This window comes from Mus pahari, chromosome 4 (genome assembly GCF_900095145.1).
Source record: "Mus pahari chromosome 4, PAHARI_EIJ_v1.1, whole genome shotgun sequence".
Lineage (NCBI taxonomy): Eukaryota > Metazoa > Chordata > Mammalia > Rodentia > Muridae > Mus > Mus pahari.
In genome coordinates this window covers 110,905,370-110,924,038 of record NC_034593.1, presented here as the reverse complement: position 1 = coordinate 110,924,038, position 18,669 = coordinate 110,905,370, and the positions used below count along the sequence as shown (strand labels likewise).

General features: G+C 46.1%; 1 protein-coding gene and 1 non-coding gene across 2 annotated transcripts in view; both read right to left on the bottom strand.

Moving 5' to 3' along the window:
• The window catches only part of Bcar3 (BCAR3 adaptor protein, NSP family member), a 112,090-nt gene that overhangs the window by 57,245 nt on the left and 36,176 nt on the right, over positions 1-18,669 (bottom strand). The gene's annotated exons all lie outside the window — the stretch shown is intronic.
• LOC115063977 lies at positions 9,306-9,462 on the bottom strand. The gene has a single exon (XR_003843819.1). It is a non-coding gene; the product is annotated as a U1 spliceosomal RNA (small nuclear RNA).

The following is an 18,669-nucleotide window of genomic DNA, read 5'->3' as shown; positions in this document are numbered from 1 at the left end:
AGACAGAGATAATTAGAAAAATAGCCTACTATGATCCTAAACATTTATGGGGAAATGTGTAAATACCAGATGGTGGTGTTGGAAATATGATCATAACAAATTCAAGAGACTAGTGAGAATGAAGCGGTTTTTTAATATATAATGCTGCAGAAAGGGGGACACAGCAGAGAAAGGGCAGAGACGGCTGGTACGTTGATTTGGCATAAGAGGGCATCTTTAAAAGTTCCCTGACTAGGAGAACTTCCTGTCCTTTTCTCCCATTGGCTGGACAGATGAATAAGCCTGCCCCTTTTCTGATGAGGGCTCAGTCACTTAGCAGACTTCCTGTAACCTTACAACTCAGAGCTGGCAGCCCTAGGGGGGGGGGGGGAGGAGGGGAAAGGGGGAGGGGTGTCTCTTGCCTCCTGCTTATCCGTGACTGCTTATTGAGAGCAGACCGAACAGTCTAATTCAGTGCTTATCAATAGCTCAGCGTTACTGGATAGCATGTGCCTTCACCCTTGCGATGGATGTGTAATCCGGTCAGAGTACTGGACAGTGAGCTGTCTCAGGACGAACATGTGACCAATCTGAGAGCTTCCCTGGGATTTTTCAACTGGAATTGAGGAAGAAGCTCCCCTTTCCTTCGGAATGGGAATTGTTAAGACAGAAGTGTAGGCTTCCACTGTGTGATCCATGCATAAAGCTGATCTGAGAAAATACAGCGCCTGCACTGAGAGAGGCAGACACAAGAGACTAGCAGCCTTGGGGTGTTCTACTTCCCAGAAGGAGCAGCGGCAAAGACTGCCCCACCCAGGCCCTTCCCAGAAGGCCGTCTACTACTTGGTATCATCAGTTAAGTTTACAGGATCACTTATCGTGTGATTCAAACTTGAGATAAACCCAAGCACCGGACCCTTTATCAAGCTTGGGAGTGAAGGAGATGGAATGGGGTGTCCTTAAAACTTGTTCTCCTAAAATGTTTTCTTAAAATGTCAGTGACAATGAAGTCGAGCTTAAGTTCAAGGTCTTCGCTAGCACACCGTGTTGGGCACACCGCTGCTGTCTTGTGTGCGATCTCTGCGTCTGAGAGATGCTAAAAAAGAAGCCGACACGAGCTGACGCTGCATGAAGCCATGCATATGATTTTCCCGGTTAATAACAGGGCTCTTTGCTGGTGTGTCAGCAGCAGGTGGAAATGAACGGCCTTCCTCAGTCTGTTCCAGGGACTTAACAAGTGGAAGAACTGAGTTGTCCTGAGTTTTCTGGGAGAGAGAAGACATGGTTGCCTTTAGGGGGTAGGAGAGGGAGATTGGAACTAGGATGTTCTGTGTCAGTGAGTACGGGTGTGAACCTTTGAGCCACGCACAGCACCCTCCCAGGCTAGGGGCAACTGTGAACCAACATCTTACAAATTCCCCTTGGCAGGCCCTGGCATGATCTACTATCTTAAACTTCTGGAGGACATTTCTTAAAGGCCATTTGGCTATTTGCAAAACCACAGGACCAGATTCAGAGGTCTTGCAAAGCCAACCCCTTCCAGAAGCCAGGAGCCCCTCAAGTGGTCAAACCTAAGAGATAAACTTGAAGGCATGAAATTGACACCATCTCTACACACACTCAAATACCCCTTAGATTTGTTCTGTAGCCGGGGTTAAAGGGCTTGGAAGCCCTGGTTTTCAGTCACCATGGCCTTTGGGGAGTTCCTTCTTCCTCCCACGGCTTTCCTTATGCCCAGCTCGGAGCTCCAGCTTCCACCCTGTCTCCTGGGCACAGCTGTTAGAATGACTGATGCGCTTTGAAACCATCTTTTCATAGTCACCACAACATTCAGCACATATGTCTAAATATAATAGGGGCCAGGAAACGCTGAGCGCTGTGTAGAGATTCTCAACCCACAGTTCACAAACACCTTGGCAGAAGGATGTATAAGAATCGTCCACATGTATTTCGGGGGACATGGTTTTTATTCATCTTAGATGTAGAAAAGTAGGGAACCTATCCTCTGCTCCCCCAAAAGTCAGGAGTAATGAGGCTTGGCTATATTGGGTTGCTCTGAGGCATGTCTACGGGAGTCTCTCTTCCATTTTTAGAGTTTTATGATTTACTTTTATGTCATGGGTGTGGGTGTTCTGCCTGGATGTATGTATATGTGCCACATGCATGTAGTGATTATGGCAGTCCAAAGATGATGTAAGGTCCCCTGGAGCTGGAGTTAAGGCCATTGTGGGCTGCCGTGTGGGTGGTGGGAACTGAACCTGAGTCTCTGCCAAGAGCATCAAGCACTCTTCACAGCTGGGCCACCTCCCCATCCCTGGAGGGGACTGTCTTCATTAAATTAACTGAGGTGGGAGGCTCAGCCCCCTGTGGACAGCACCACTCCTTGGATTTGGGTCCTGTATTGTATAAGAGTAGAGAGAAAAGTGGGCATGTATGCATTTTTTTTTTTTTTATTCTTTATCTGTTCTTGGACGTGTTGTGACCAGCTGCCTCAAATTCTTGCCTTGATTTCCTGGAAATAGCGGACTATAAACTGGAATTGTAAGTCAAATGAAACCTTTCTCTCCTAAGCCGCTTTTAGTCAGAGTGTTCTATCTCAACAACACACAGGAAACCAAGGCAGACTTTTCTCATTTTAATCCAAATAATCATCTTGGTCCCTTAGTCTGCAAGCAACCTGGGATTCCAAACTGGGAGGAGGCGAGGCAAAATGAGTTAGTTCTCAGCTCACACCGCCTCCGCTCTGCTCGGGTCCAGGCTGCTTCTATAAAGACCAGGAGGACACGGAGCAGAGCAGAGTCCACGCAGGACAGATTCAACTGAGCACACAGACCCCGCTCCTAACACAGCCACCTGGGCCTGGGAAAGACCAGAGCCCAGCTGGAGCCCTGGGGCACAGGAAGCGGTCCATCAGCTCCGTGGTTTCTTCTGCACAGAAAGCTCTTTGGAGAGGGTGAATGGAGGCTTTATGTAGTAAGTTCTCATCCACAAGCTAATAAATATGTGGAATGGCCTCTCAGACCAGGTTCCTGCAGCCTGGACACTGAGGTCATTCAAGAAACAATTAGATGCCATCTGGAGAGAACTGGGAAATTGCCTCAGAGGGCCAAACAGTATGTTCTCATTCCCAGGGTCTGACACAGCCTTATCTCATTCCTGGAGAGGAGGGCACGGAGGCTGGCCAGCTCATCCACACACAGAACGAGCAAGCGTGTGCTTGGGCAGCTGATAAAAACTGATGGGTCAGGAGAGCATGCCTTTCCAGCGCGCCCCACGTAAATCCATCCCCCTAAATGAATTTATCCCTTGCCTGCACTTTCACTCCAAGCATAGTGTCTTTGTTGTAAATCGGGCCTTGGCCTCATCTACAGTAGGGTATGCACAGCTTTAATATAAAGTAATTACAGATTAGCAAAGGCTTCTGGCCCAGCCCTGTGCAGTCTATAGTGATTAATGATTTAGTTATGTTCAGCTGTTAGGAGCTATACAGGGTTCACAGGTCACCCTGTGGTATGGAACAGGCCCTTGCCTGAGAGCTATTATTTCCATAGTATATTCTCATTTTTTCTTATTTTAAATAAAAATTTAATGTCTTCTCTATATTAATAATCAGTCCTTACATAAAACGCAATTGTTAGTTAAGGCTGAGATGGGGTGTGGGGCAACTTAGATAAAAGCAAAGAGCTATTTGTATTCTAGTATTTCTACAGTTCTTAAGTGCCAGGGCAACCTCAAGTCCAAGGTCCAAGAGACTAAAGCTTCTTTTCATAATACTACTGAGACTTTCTTCGCCTATTACGCTGTGTCAACAGTCACGTGGATGGGGGAAACCTATGCTGGGTGAAACAGATTCCTTAAGAGGATGCAAGGCTGAGGGACCAGCTATACTGATCCTGTCTCCACTCCTGACCATCCCGGGCACACAGTAAGTAAGAAAAGATGCAGACGACACTGTGAGGAGTACTTACTCTCTTTATTGAGTCAAGGTTCACAGAATATGGGCACGGCTGTCGCAAACACACCTGGAACAAACACACCAGTGGTCTGCATCACCCACTGAAGAGCCCCTCTCTCGTGGAACGCCGTTCTTTTTTTTTTTTTTTAAAAGATTTTATTTATTTATTGTATGTAAGTACACTGTAGCTGTCTTCAGATCTCATTACGGGTGGTTGTGAGTCACCATGTGGTTGCTAGGATTTGAACTCAGGACCTCCAGAAGAGCAGTCAGTGCTCTTAACTGCTGAGCCATCTCACCAGCCCCCAGTGGAACGCCATTCTTTAGTTAACAAAGACTATCTAACAAACTGCGGTTATTCGGTTAGTCTCCATTGAGGACTTAATTGGCAGACATTTTCGGGGATGAAACAGAGTGGTCTGTTTCTTCAAAGAAAACAACCGATAAATAGTGTTTGTTACCAAAGCAAAGATTTGAGCTGTCGGTCAAACACTGGGATTTTTGAAGGACTTGTATTCACCACCAAGAAGTTCATAGCTTATCTACACGTTAATGACTTTTCTGGGAAGATTAGTGATGACTATCGGCTAGCTCATTTTGATTGGATACAAAGAGACATGTGAACATTTGAGAGATCCACCTAAACTACTTGAACCAACATTCTTCAAATATCCTACACCCGAGAGCACCACTCTAACTGCAGGACAGACAGATGGACCTTAAAGACCAGAGAAGAAGAGATGCTGGGTGAGGCTCCAGCGTCTAACCTCTCGGGCGAGGCACCCTCCAAGGTCTAGATTAGCATCGCAGGATAACTGTAATTACCTTACGCAGTTGCTTACTAAAGTACTTCTGCCCTTTTAAACCACATACCAGTGTGAGGCTGGGTATCTAACCAAATCAGCATCTAACCAGAACGACCCAGTAAACTGAATGCTAAAAGCAGACACAAGAGAAGCTGTGCCCTCTTCGGCCAGACAGTAAAGAGACCTGCAAAACTGTAAAGCAACGGTATCCTTATCGCTGAGTGGGTTTGTTTGTCTTGGAAAAATGACCATCTTTTCATAAAAATATGCACTTCATCTTTATGCACTGTTCATTTTAAATGAACACACTGAGGAAATATAAAATGTCATAAAATAAAATAAAGAACATGTTAAAATCCTCCCATTGCTGGCTGGGGGGTACCACAGAGGTCAACCACAGAACCTGTGTAAAAGCTGGCCATACACGGCAGCCTGCCTATAATCCCAGAGGCTGGGAATCCCTGGGGTAAGCTGTCCAGCCGGACTAACCAAACGGGTTCACCAAGAGACCCTGCCTCCATATGTAACGTGGAGGGAAATCTAGGAAGACATTCAACATGTACCTTGAGCCTCCACAGGTGCATATACATATAACACATACACACACACACACACACACACACAGAGAGAGAGAGAGAGAGAGAGAGAGAGAGAGAGAGAGAGAGAAATGAACACATAGAACCATATCACCAGAGACATATGAACCACACACATGTGGACATCACACACACATGCAAATAATTTCTTCATTTTAATCTCCAACACAATGGTTATTAATAGTTATAACTCATATAACTAAAGGATTTTTTAAAAAAGGATTCTCAATTTTTAACAATGTAAAAAGGTCTTGACACTAGGAGTTTAGGAATTTTTCTCTAATATACTGACATTGTTTGAGATCATTTGGATCAACCCACAAGTTCTAAGTGTATTCAAGCAGTGAACTGTGGTATAAAAAAGGGAGTGTTTTAGCGTGGCAGTGGCAGTAACACACATGCCTTTAACCCCAGGAGTCAGAGGCAGGCAGGTCTCTAAGTTCAAGGCCAGCTTGGTGAGTTTCAGGACAGCCAGGACTACACAGAGAAACCTTGTCACTAAAAACCAAAATAAAGGAAGGGTGGGGAGGAGTATTTTTTATATATATATATATGAGTATTATATGTATACCAGAGAAAAATGTGTAAACTGAGAGAAATGTGAAAGGCAAAAAGCAAAACCAAACAGAAACATCCCTTTAATTGCCAGGAGAATTTATTTTGACCCAAATGTTATTCACACTTAGCCATTCTGCCACTGGATTTTTTTTGTATTTTTTTTTAAGATCTATTTTTATTTATGTGTATGCATGTCTGTGGCAGTGTTCATGGGGGTCAGAAGATGCCATCAGAGTCCCTGGAACTGGATTTATAGGCAGGTGTGAGCCGTCTGATGTGAGTGCTGGGAACAGAACCCAGGTCCCCTTAGCCACTGGTCCACATCTCCAGTCCCCAGGGATTTATCTTACCTGAAATTCTCGGAAGAATATACTCCCCCCATTCGTCTCAACTGTAACCTCACTGCTCTTCCAGTGCTCCGACCCCTCGCCCCTCCACCCTCACAGCCAGTCCACCAGGTAATCTAGCTCTACCTTTGAGTTACTCATCCAATTCCCCATCTTCCCCACCTCCCCTGCTACCTGGCAGGTCCAAACCCCCAGCCCTGTCACCTGACCACTCGCGTGCCCCCCCTCCCTTCTGCACTTTCTTTTCCTTTCTGTCCCCTAGCAACAAGGAATCCAAAGTGAACCTCAGACATTGTCCAGTCTCCTGCTGTAAAGATTCCAGTCCTTCCTCTGAGGTGTGGGCCCTGTGCGACCTGCCCATTCACCCCGCTCTCTGTCAGTGGCCGGACCCCATAGCAGTTTACTGGCCTCCCTACTGTTCTTCCAGAGCAGAGATGTGCTCTGACCTCCGAGCTAACCCTCACTACTTCACTTTACCCTCTGACCTCCGCTGCCTGGCCCTTCCACACTAAAGTCCCATTCTCTGCCCAGCTCCTTTATGCTAACATCTCCCAGCTCCCTCCCTGCTGAGCCTTTCCTCAGCATGAATCGTGGTCTAACGAGCTGGAGCCGCGGTCTAAGGAATGGCAGTCTAACTAGTCGTGGTCTAACGTCTAACACCGTTAACTTGTTAATTAGGTTGTCCTTCCTAGGGTCACCCCGTCTGCCACCTCCAGAATAGAAGATCAGGAGTTTGTTCAGTGTTGTATCCTCAGCCCTTAGAGAGTTGACAAGCGGCAGATAACGCAGGCTATGCAATGACTACGTGCTATTTTGAACAAGAGGGGACTGGGAAAGCCCAAATGTCATAAGGACATTTTCTTATAAAGAAATTCAGGTTGGGTATCTGATAGCTAAAATGCTTGAATGTTTTAGATTTCAGATTTTTAAAAAATCTGCACACACCACATACACACACACACACACAAATACATACAGAGAGAGAGGGGGAAAAAAAGAAGAGTTAGAGATCTTAGGAGTGCAATCAAAGTTTAAACATGAAATTAATTTATGCCCCCCAAAATACTCTATATGCATTGACCGAAGATAATTTATGCAATATTTTAATAACTTTGTTTATGAAACAAAGTTGCATGGTATGGACGCTCCTATTGTGGCTTTAAGTTGATGATCGGAAAGGTTACGCGTTAGGGAGCATGTGCCGGCTCTCAGATATTCACATTCTGGACACTTACCCTGCACCAAAGGAAGATCGAGCTCATGCATTCAACATAAAGTAATGCATAGTAGCCAACAAAACAAGTCACAAAGAAGTATTTGACGATATATTATTTTGATAATAGATGAATAAAATTCCTTCTGTGTGAATGTCAATTCTCAGAATTTCCCAAGAACATGGTTTCCCCAGCTCCCCAACTCAAGGAATCTCGGTGTAACGTGGCTTGCAGTTAGTCTCTCCTGCTCCTGCCGGGCTGGGCACATCCGCTTGTCCACAGGGGTGGAAAATTCTCTATCAGTCCCCAAAGTACTGATATCTATTTCTGCCTTGCTAAATCAAGCACCCTTCAGTCTAATCAACTGTCAGATCACAATGTAAATGCAAGGAAAGTTTAACGTGCGTAAAACTTCAGGCCAACCCTAATTGTCTCCACCCAAACAACTCAGACAAAAGGCTCCATGACTTCACGCTACCTTGAATGGAGCCAACACAGCCCCTTTTTCTGAAGTTGAACTATAACGTGCTATGTTACCACATTTCATCTTAAGAGCTCCCATAGTGTTCAGAAACAGCTAAAGCCAAATGCTGCATTGTTGTGACATGTAGTGACCACTAGAGGGCAGAGTTTAATAGGAAACAACTCCAGGGCTAAAATCCTGGCCCCTTTGGATGCACCTAAGGCATGGAGAAAACAAGCTCTCCTAAATAGATAGGTCTAAGTCACAGATGACGACAGAACTACATCTCTAAAACTTTACAGGCTTACATCTCTAAAAATTTAGGACACCTCTTACTAAATATGTGAGTATTTAGGGCAAAGTGACACCAGTTTTCATCTTGAACAGCAGGTTAGCAAGAGAAGGCAGACCAAGGCTGCATTTAGGAACCACTCAACCATCTTGAAATTGATACTCTCAGGAAATTCTGGGACATTCTTACAGACATAAGTCATATTTGCTTTGGGGAACATAAAGAGTTTTGGAGCCTATGGCTTAGGGGCACACACCTGGAATTCCAACATGTGAGAAAGCTGAGGCAGGGGGATGATTCAGGTAGCCTGGGCTCCATGGACCCTCCTTTAGATGTACCTTGTATCCAGTCGCATATCATTCAGGCACAAAATATTCTTATTAAAATTATTACGAGAACAAGAAGAAGAGTCCCCTAGCTTCAGAGCTGAACTGTTTAAAATGCACAGCCATGAAGAGAGAGTTCACAGGGTGACCCAAGAGTGACCCTCAAGGTTGCCTACAGGATCTGGGGAAGGGCCAAAGCAGTGAGTCTGAGGCAAGTGAACCCAGTGCACACATGGAGCTGGAACAGCAGCCGCTACCTCTTATTTACAGGGTACCAATCATATCCTAGGTTCTGGGCTAAGAAGTTTACATGTATTAACTCATTTAACCCCAGATTCCTCCACTTACTGGCTCCGGGAAATTTCAGTCAATGCCTAAGAAAGGGCTAGCAAGAACCAGTTTGGCGTTCGTGCTTGCTTACCAGTGTGACTGTGACCAATAAGCACATACTCTGTGGCTTTAAAATAAAACCGGGTGTGGTGGTGCATTCTATAAAACCAACACCTGGGAGCTGGAGGGGGAAGAGCTCTGCAAGTTTAAGACCAGCCTCGGCTACATATTGAATTCAAAGCCAGCATTGGGTACACAGCAAATCCCTGCTTAAAAAAAAAAAAAAAAAAAAAAAAAAGAGTATTCTTTCCTAGTTTCCAGATATTCTCAAGGCCACCTTCTCCCTAAAGCACCCAGGGAACATTAAGAGCAGGAGCTTGAATGAGGGACAGTGCAGGCGCTTCCCTGAAATCAGCCTTTCCACATTTCGTCGTATGCCCAGGGAAGAACACAAATGCAGTCCCTCTCTACCACTAAGTGTAAGGTCCTGAATTCAGGGTGGCCACAGGGGTCAGCAAACCCCAAGTATAATGATGGAGCCTCGCCCTAGGAAAACCATCTCCTTGGTCACTGGCTACCCCCTCCTGGGTAAGTGCTCTGCCACAGTTTTGAGGCAGGGTCTCTTGCTGAACCTCGCGCTCACTGATTAGGTTACACTAGCTGGCCAGTGACCCCCAGGCAGCCTGTCTGCCTCCCCAGTGCTGAGGTCACAGGCATGTGCTGGTGCACCCCTTTGTAAAGGCTGCTAGGGGTCCAAACTTGGATCTTCATGCTTTCCTGACTGAGCCACCTCTCTACCCCAGCATCATCTCAATTTGGTCAACTGATCTGCAAAAAGAGACAATCTCCAAATAAGGTTTCATTCACAAATACTGAGGTTAGTTAGGATTTCAACCTATTATTTCCTGGAGGATCTTCTCCTGACTTGATTAGACCTATAAAAACCTTATGTATAAATAAGGTCACATGCCCAGGGTACTAGAGGTTACATTTTCAATATATTTTTATCAGTGAACACAGTTTAACCCAAATTGAAATCATAGTACCAGCTTCAAGCCACTCAACTGTTCTATCCCAAAACCTTATAGGACAAGGGCAAGGTTCAGGCCTGGGGACAGCAGGAGGGACAATGGTGGAGTTTAAAGAGTAAGGAAAAGGACAGGACTGACATGAGATTAGAAGCAGACAGACCCTAGGGGGTTTTAGGCCCAACCATGGGGCAGATTCTAAAAGAAGCCACAGGCCTGATGCTTGCTTGCCAGTTTTCTAGGGACCTCTCCACCTCTTCTGGAGTCTAGGTCCGTGGTTCTCAACCTGTGGGCTGAAACGCCTGTGACCTTTTCACAGGGGTCACATATCAGATATCTTGCACATCAGATATTCACATTACAATTCACAACCATAGCAAAATAACATTTATGAAGTAGCAATGAAAATAATCTTCTGGTTGGGGGGTAGCCACCACATGAGAAACTGCATTAATGGGTCACAGCATTAGGAAGGTTGAGAGCCACTGATCTAGGTAGTTCAGAAAAGCCACCGTGCGCCAAAGGGCTGTGTCTTAGTCAGGGTTTCTATTCCTGCACAACATCATGACCAAGAAGCAAGTTGGGGAGGAAAGGGTTTATTCAGCTTACATTTCCATACTGCTGTTGATCACCAAAGGATGCAGGTCAGAAAGCAGGAGCTGATGCTTCCCCTGGCTTGTTCAGAGTACTCTCTTATAGAACCCAAGACTACCAGCCCAGAGATGGCACCACCCACAATGGGCCCTCCCCCTTGGTCACTAGTTGAGAAAATGCCCTGCAACTGGATCTCATGGATGCATTTCCCCAACTGAAGCTCCTTTCTCTGTGATAACTCCAGCTGTGTCAAGTTGACACAAAATTAGCCAGTACAGGCTACATGCACTTCAGCTTCTCAACGACTGTAAACTCCCAAGGAATCCATATTTGCTTTATTCTATTCACTGGTCAAATCAGACCCTCGGGCTGCCCTGGCAGAGGAGTGTCTGACCTGTGGAGTCATCTAGATAAGGTCCAGTCAGAGCAGTCAGGCCTCACTCAAACACCAGGATGTCTGCGTACATCTCTTTATCCAGTCAGAGCCGACCGGATCAGCAAAGCTAATTCTGCTCGAAGCCAGCATGTCTGCCCTACAGGATGCAGCTGAGCCCCGCGTGGTGTGGCAATGCGTTGCATCTGTGAGACTGCAGGCCTGGCACAGGGACTCACAGCTTGGTCATGAGGCAAGATACGGGTGATCCAGGTGAGACGACGTTGCACAACGGTTAAGTCAGCATGAGCTGACAGAATTTTCTCTTGGAAGCCGGAGGAAACACATCATCAGAGAGGCAGGAGGGGAGGGTGGAATCGGCAGGCTAAGGTAGGGCTCTGCTACGCCGCCATACCAGGAGAGTACAAAAGCAGCCTCGGGCAACACTTAGTACAAGTCTATGGACCCCAATAAAATGTTAATACACCAAAATATGAATTCTGTATAATTTTACCACTTTTTAAAATTAAGGGTGAAAAACCCTTTAAACTAAAACGCCACTTTTAGCTATTGAAAAATTGGGGGGTGGGGAGGTAGCATAAGAGGAGGGGGTGAGCCAGACTTGGCTCTGAGTGGGAGTTTCCTTATCCTTGCTCTAAACATATCTTCAAAGCTCATGGTTGGTTTACAATGGTGGTAACAAGGTTTCTACTTGGGACTCTCCTTCCTGCTCACAAACTGACCAGCTCCTGGCAAGATCCCAGGCTCTCCTGTGAACTTGAGCTGCCCCCAGCTTCCCTTCCGTCACCTGCTCCATTCAAGTCCTGCCAGGATCTGCTGGCCTGCTTGAATACAACGGCTTCTAATTCTCCCTCCAAATGGCCTCTGGCGACACCTGGCCTCCCTCCCCGTGGTCACTGCCTCTCCCTGAGGTAAACACGCCAAGTCAGTTTCCCCTCACCGGGCCCCTCCTGACTAACATGGTGAGTGCCCAGGAGAGACTTGGAAAACATCTGGGGCATGAGTGAGCCTACAGAGTCTCTAAGAGCACTGTCTCCATCTGCTGGGAGATCTGTCCTCCCCGAGCAGCACATCTCAAACTGGAAACTTGCCCTGTTGAAGTGGCAGTCCCCAAAGGCCAAAAGAGGAGATTGTCGATTCCGTTTAAAGGCCAGGCTAATTTGCATTCAGTACATGTCTCCCTTTTCAGTACAATCCTGTGAGCTTTGACAAATGACCAGTTGGGTAATTATTTCTACAATCAAAGACATTCCCCTGTCATTCTCTCAAAGTTCCCTTTTAGAGATACCCTCACTTCCCTTCAACCATGGACTCATTTCTGTCACCAGAGATGTGATTAGAGCTGGTAGACTTTGAAAGATTTAAAAAAAAAAAAAAAAAAAAAAAAAAAAATGGTTTTTTTTTTTTTTTTTTTTTAAATTATGTGCATGCATTGTCCGTGTGGGGTTTGTACATGTGGGTACAGGTGACCATGGCAGGGCAACTGTGTCAGATCCCCGGAAGCTGGAGTTTCGGGGTGATTATGAACCACCTGATATAGGTGCTGGGACTATAGGGCCCCTATAAGAGCTATCTATGCATGGCCTTAACTACAGAGCCATCTCTCCAGCCCTGCTGGTAGCCGTTTGAGACTATCTTTTCAGGAAGCGTACTGTGCTTTCAATGCACCAATGGTTTTGTGTGTCTCCTTCTTCCTGTAGCTGAAGGGTATGCCACAGCGTGGGTCTCTGTGTTTGTTCATGGCTGAAGCAGACATTCGGGCTGTTTCTAATTCGTCAATGGTGAATGATGTTAAATAATGTCATATATAAGCATATACACAGAGACTTTCATATAAGACTTTGTGATACGTCTTTTTTTTAAGTGTCCATATTTCTATAAGCTCAAAGGATAAGATTCTGCTGGATGAGTGGCTGTTTTCTACCCTATTCTGTCTTCCTACCCAGTGGCTACAGTGTTCTAAACTGTAGTAACACGAAACTTCCTAAGAATAGTGACAGGGCACATTGTGGGCAGAGTGGGCGAAACTGAACATGGGCCCAGAGTCAGCCCGCATTCGAGGCTGGCACCCGTTTGATCTGGTCCCACGGGGGACAGCTCAGGCTCTCTGCGGATGTGCACACTCAGGCAAAAACCTGCAGAGCCAGCCAATTGGGCCATTATCTGGTTCATATAACTTGTTAGAATCTCACGGAATGTACAGCGTGCCATTGTCTCTGTGAGTCCCTTTCATGACTTTGTGAGCTGGCTAATTCAGAGCAGACTCGCCTGTTTTCCTGCGGGAAGAAAGCACATCCCTCAAAGACAGCTATTTAGCCGTGACCATGGCTGCAGCCGTGTGGAGCACAAAAGGGAGCTGAGGCCCTGCTGCCCCCTCTTCTGCCCAAGTCTCCCACAGCCAGGCTGCTTATTTTCAACGCTGGAATTGCATTATTATTTCTCTTTTCATCTGCTGGGTGACCTGAGGTACCCGAGCCTACTCCAGGAAATGGCGTTGCTGAGATCTGAGCCTTGGGCGGACTAATGTCTATAGGCTTAGAAGGCCCTCTGGGAATAAGCATTGACTCCACAAAGGATGGCTTTCTGAGCCTCTCTGGACACCCCTGGGCTACAGAGGAAGAAGTGGGAGAGGAACTGCTCCAGTGTCCTGACATTTCTTCTAACCTGTGAAGCAGGCTTGGCGATTGCAAGTTTCATTAAGGCCCACAAGTGGGCAACAAGAATCCGCCAAGGCTGACAGCTAGGAACCCAGCCAGGAACAAAGGCTGCATCCTGTCCTGACACTTCCTTATGCGGTCCCTGAAGAGCAGGCTTTTGTCTTCTGGTACACTGTGCTGTCCACAGCCTGGGCACTGGAGGACACTTGCCTCTTTATTGCTAACGTGAAAATGCAAGCAGCCCACACTTTCTGCTGCACCAAGCTTTCTAATTTACCTTTCTTAAAAGTAATCTTTTAAGGGGATGGAAGGGTTGCTAAGAACCAGAGGACCAGGAAGTCTGCTGTGAGATCCTCTCAGAAATGACAGGAACACTCACCCAAGATAATTCCACAAAATAGCTGCCTAAACAAGACCCGAGCACTGGCGATACCAACACGCACAATGATGAGGAAGGGGGGTTAGGCTCAGGAGACCCATGTCTAGACAGAGAACTACAGGCAGCTACTGATGACTAAGTGAGGGAGAATTAACCTCCCCAGGGAATGGGCGCCCTAACTGGCTAGCTAGTACAATGTGGTCAGCCCTAAAATCGTATATGTAATTATATACTATTTAAATTTTTAATTACAAAAGGAAGATACACTAAAAAGAAAAAGGGGGAGAGCGAGAGGGAGGGAGGGAGGGAGGAAGGAAGGAAGGAAGAGAAAGTAATATATGCCTATGGAATTTAGTGCAAGGGGATGGGCTGACTATTGAAGCACACGAGAGTAGGTCTAAAAGTAAGTTTATAGAAGGGTTACGAAAATGACCCAGGGCTACTGAGATGGCTCAACAGCAAAGGTGATTGCTGCCAACCCTGACAGCCTGAGTTCTATTCCCGGGACCCATGAAACATGAAAGGTGAGAACTGACTGACTCTTGCAAGTTATCCTGATTTCCACACATGCGCACGCATACACAAAATAAATGGAATATAGATCATCTAGGAACGGCAGGAATGTTTTTTATAAGTGCACCATAATGGATCATAAAGCAAATAGACTATAAATCTTAGGTCTTCGGTAGGAACAGAAGCAGTAGCTGGTGGTTGTCCGTTACATCCTTGGTCCTAGTATCTGAGATACAACTTGGAATGCTTCCCATGGTCCAAACAATATGGCAATTTTATAATTAAGAGGATGAGCATAGGCAGAAGATGGTGGTGCACATCTATAATACGGGCTGTCGGGAGGCTGAGGCAAGAGGATTACAAATGCCCAGCTTGCCAGCCTGGGCTACATAGTGAGTTTGAGGCTAGCCTTGGTGACATAATCTTTCTCAAACAACAACCAACCACAGCAACAACGTAAGAATTCCTACCACTTCCTAAAAAAGATGTCTTTCTCTCCGGTCTCTCACAGACACGGAGATCGCTAAAATGTTAAAATTAGAACAGCAAAACCTTTCCCAGCGTTCTCAGTCATGGTGAAGAAGGGCTCCATAGAGAAAGTGTAAGTTCAAGGTTACACTATTAATTAAAACCCGAGTGTGGACCAAACTCCCCTCTGTGGGGGAGACCCACGTTACATATCACCCAGTTCCCGTTGGAAGGACATCACACTCAATTATTACTAACGGTTTTAGCATCACTAACAAACTTGATCAAACATTCTAAGCAATCATCTGACATGTCAAGAAACCGGACACAGAGTGACTATGTCGTGACAGGGCTATGCATATGAGGCATAGGCAAGACCAGGCAGGAAAGAGGTGGGCACGAAACTCTACAGCCATGCCCAGGGCTACTTACTAACTCTAAAAGCTGTTTACTTCTAATTAAAAAAAAAAAAAAAAAGTTGTTTTTTATCTAGCATCAGGTATGCCAGATACAGAGAGGAAAATTCCAGAGCTATGCAGCCCTCACCGAGTCAGACACGGTAGGCAGCAGGAAAGGTGGGGCCGCTGAGATGTGTGCATTCCGATCTCAGTGAGGTGTAGTGAGACGCAGTTATATTTGACTACAGAAAAGGCTCTGTGATTATATAAGACAGCTCTGGGTCCAACCGTCAAGATGACAGCCTCCTGAGCTATTACAGGAAGGGAAAATGTGAGGGGGAGTATTCATGAAGCAAGGAGAGTAGGAAAGGGAAAAAAAAACAACACTCTCCAAGGGCAGAGGAAACACAAAATCGGTGAGGAAGGAGACGGCACCTCCTCCCCATGGAGTGGGAGGATACTTCAGATCATCCATTTATTTTCCTGACCCATCCACACATCAAATACAGCCTCTAGGGTTTAGGTGGGAGGTCCAGTGGCAACCCCACCAACCACCCTGGGACTTCTCAGCCAGGTGGATTTCCTTCCATTTCATAGGCAAAGAAGAGTGCAAGTTTAGGTTCTTTCTCCCTTTAGCCCTGTCTGTCCTGACGTGGCAGAACAGCCACCAGCTGGGGTCAGACTCAGACTGGGGAGGCAGAGGGAAGGCAGAGGGAAGACAGGGAGACGCTCTACATGCCACAAGGTGGATGCTTCTGTTCAGATGAGGCTTGGCCACTGAGAAGATCGTTTCTATTCTAGAGTAATTTTAAGCCCTTCAACAAGGACTCTGTCCTCCTTGACTCTTGCTCATTGGGCCAATGGGGAACCTATGGGAAGGGCCCTTCAAGGCACAACATGCTTAATGTAGAATGTCTTTTTTTCTAGATGCCCAAAAGACACTGAATACTCCTGGAGATTGTAGGGAGGGAGCAGCTCAAAGCCGAGGAGCCAGACCTCACCTCCCTTTGTCCATGCTTCTCTCTCCTCTGCCTCCATCTCTCTTCAGCCACTATCCACTCACAGGGGCAGTTCCCCGATTCAGGTCTTTCTGATGCGGTTGGCCTGGTTCTGAGGGGCAGTCCTATCAGAGAGGTGCTGTGATGGGCAGAGCTGACTCAGAAAGATTGACAGGCGGCATCCTTGGGACCTTGTGCTCAGAGAGACCTCCCTCAATGTTATATTGGAGCTTTTTGGGCCATTGAGACCGTGACATATTCCATACTGGCTCAACCTTCTCCCCAGCCATCTCTTTAGACCAAGGGCAAAGTAAGAAGATGATAAAAGCTGAGAGCTATGGAGATGTTCAGTGGTTAAGAGCACTTGTTGCTCTTCCAGAGGACCGGGTGTGGTCCAAGACATCTGTACCTACAGTTCCAGGAGATATGATGATCTCTTCTGTTCTCCTCAGGGGACACACACACACACACACACACACACACACACGGCAGGGACAAAAAAGAAAAGAAAAACAAAGCATTGTTCATCAATCAAGGATGCAGCCACAGTTTAAAGCTCGACAGGATTCAGATCAGGGGAGGAAGAAAGCTCAACACACACTCCTGAACACCTGACCTTCCTCCCCCCAAACAAAACAAAATCCTATTGGAAAAGGACTCTACAAGACTCCAGAGGGCAGTTCCATCCATCTTGCCAGGAGAAGGCAGGGGAAGCAAGGATAAACAGAAGATGCTGAAATCCACTATGCAGCCTCTTAAGCTAAACAGCTCAACTCACAGTGTTTGGCATTCATGATCGAGTTGCAATAACTCAAGATAATAAAATAGTCCTTCCCTTATCCTCAAGGATCTATTCCAAGATGCTCAGTGGATGACTGAAATCATAGATAATAACATAGTCTATAGATACCATACTATCTATGCTTTATCCTAGGTGCCCTGCAGGGCTACCATGGAAACAGAGTCAATTCAGCTTTTCTTGTGTAACACCCAGTGCTGTCTTCACATCACTCTTTTATGCTCTGGAACCCATAAAGAAAGTGAGAACTACTTAACTCAAGCACTGCAGTACTGTGACAATTACTTAACACCAGCACTGTAGTACTGTGACAATCATCTGCTATTGTGTGGCAGCGTATACAGTGTGGATACACCAAAAGATGAGCAACACACAGCAATATTTCAAGATGCTCCACAGAAATAAACATAACTTAACAAGTGGTGAACTGCTTATTTCTGAAACTTTTCATTTATTATTTTTGAATAATGGTTGGTTACAGATAGGTAAAACCACAGAGTTGTGAGGGCTACTATACTAAAACAGACCATTCTAAAATGGCCCATCTTTAGCAACATTCACCATGGGATTCTTTTATAAGGTGTTTAGCATTTTATAAACTGGGGGAAATGTGTCACTGGAGCAAGGATCAGGGTTATACTTGGTGAACAGAGGCTCTGGGGCTCTGGTAGGAGATAACCAACCTCTGCACCATGGAACTGAGTAATGCTTAAAGTAGGAATTGCATCAGCCTAGCACACTGTTTTTTCTTGCTGCAGTCGAATCAGACCACAGCCTGTATGCATATCATGAATGCTTAGCAGTGCACAACTTGTATGAAAATAGATATGCTGCATACAGGAGTGGAGCAGACACACAGTTTATAACCCTTTGACCAGATGTTGTATGGTCCAGATGTGGTATGGTGGCCCTGCTGGCTTAGGCTCACTCGCTTGCCACAGTTCCAATAGTTCAGACATTATTCAGGAATAAGGGGGAGAAATATTCACACCTTCATCAGCACACACTCCACTACAATGTTCCACAGGACCAGGCTATCGACTAGAACTTTCTCCTCTCCCATCTACCCTCTGGTCTAAAGGGGAGGGGGAAATGCTGGAACATAGAAGCAGCGGGCATATACGCTTTGAATATGGAAGGTAGGCCATGTGTCCTCAGGAAGCGATCATACAACCCTAACTCATGCCATGATTCCTTCTAAAACACAGCAAGAGCCATTGTCCCCAAGCCAAGTGTGACAGGTCATGCCTCTCTTCTGGGGGGCCTTATTTAATTATGGCTGAAAAGTAAAATACAATAAAGCAAATGCCCACACCTCAAAGTGGGAAGAGGGCAGAAGGAAGAAAGAAAGGACAGTTAGTTTTGAAGGGCAGGGCAGCTGAACTGCATTGACCGTGAGCCCCGCCGAGCAGCAGGGTTTCTGTTTGGCCTCAAGTTATCTACTGAGGGGAAGGGGGCTGAGAGAAGGAAAAGACAGCTCTGATAGCCCCAGAGCCTTCATCCTTCTACGCAAGATAAAACTCTGCCCACCATTCCCACTTGAAATTCCTGCCCCAATCCCCCCACCCCCAAAGC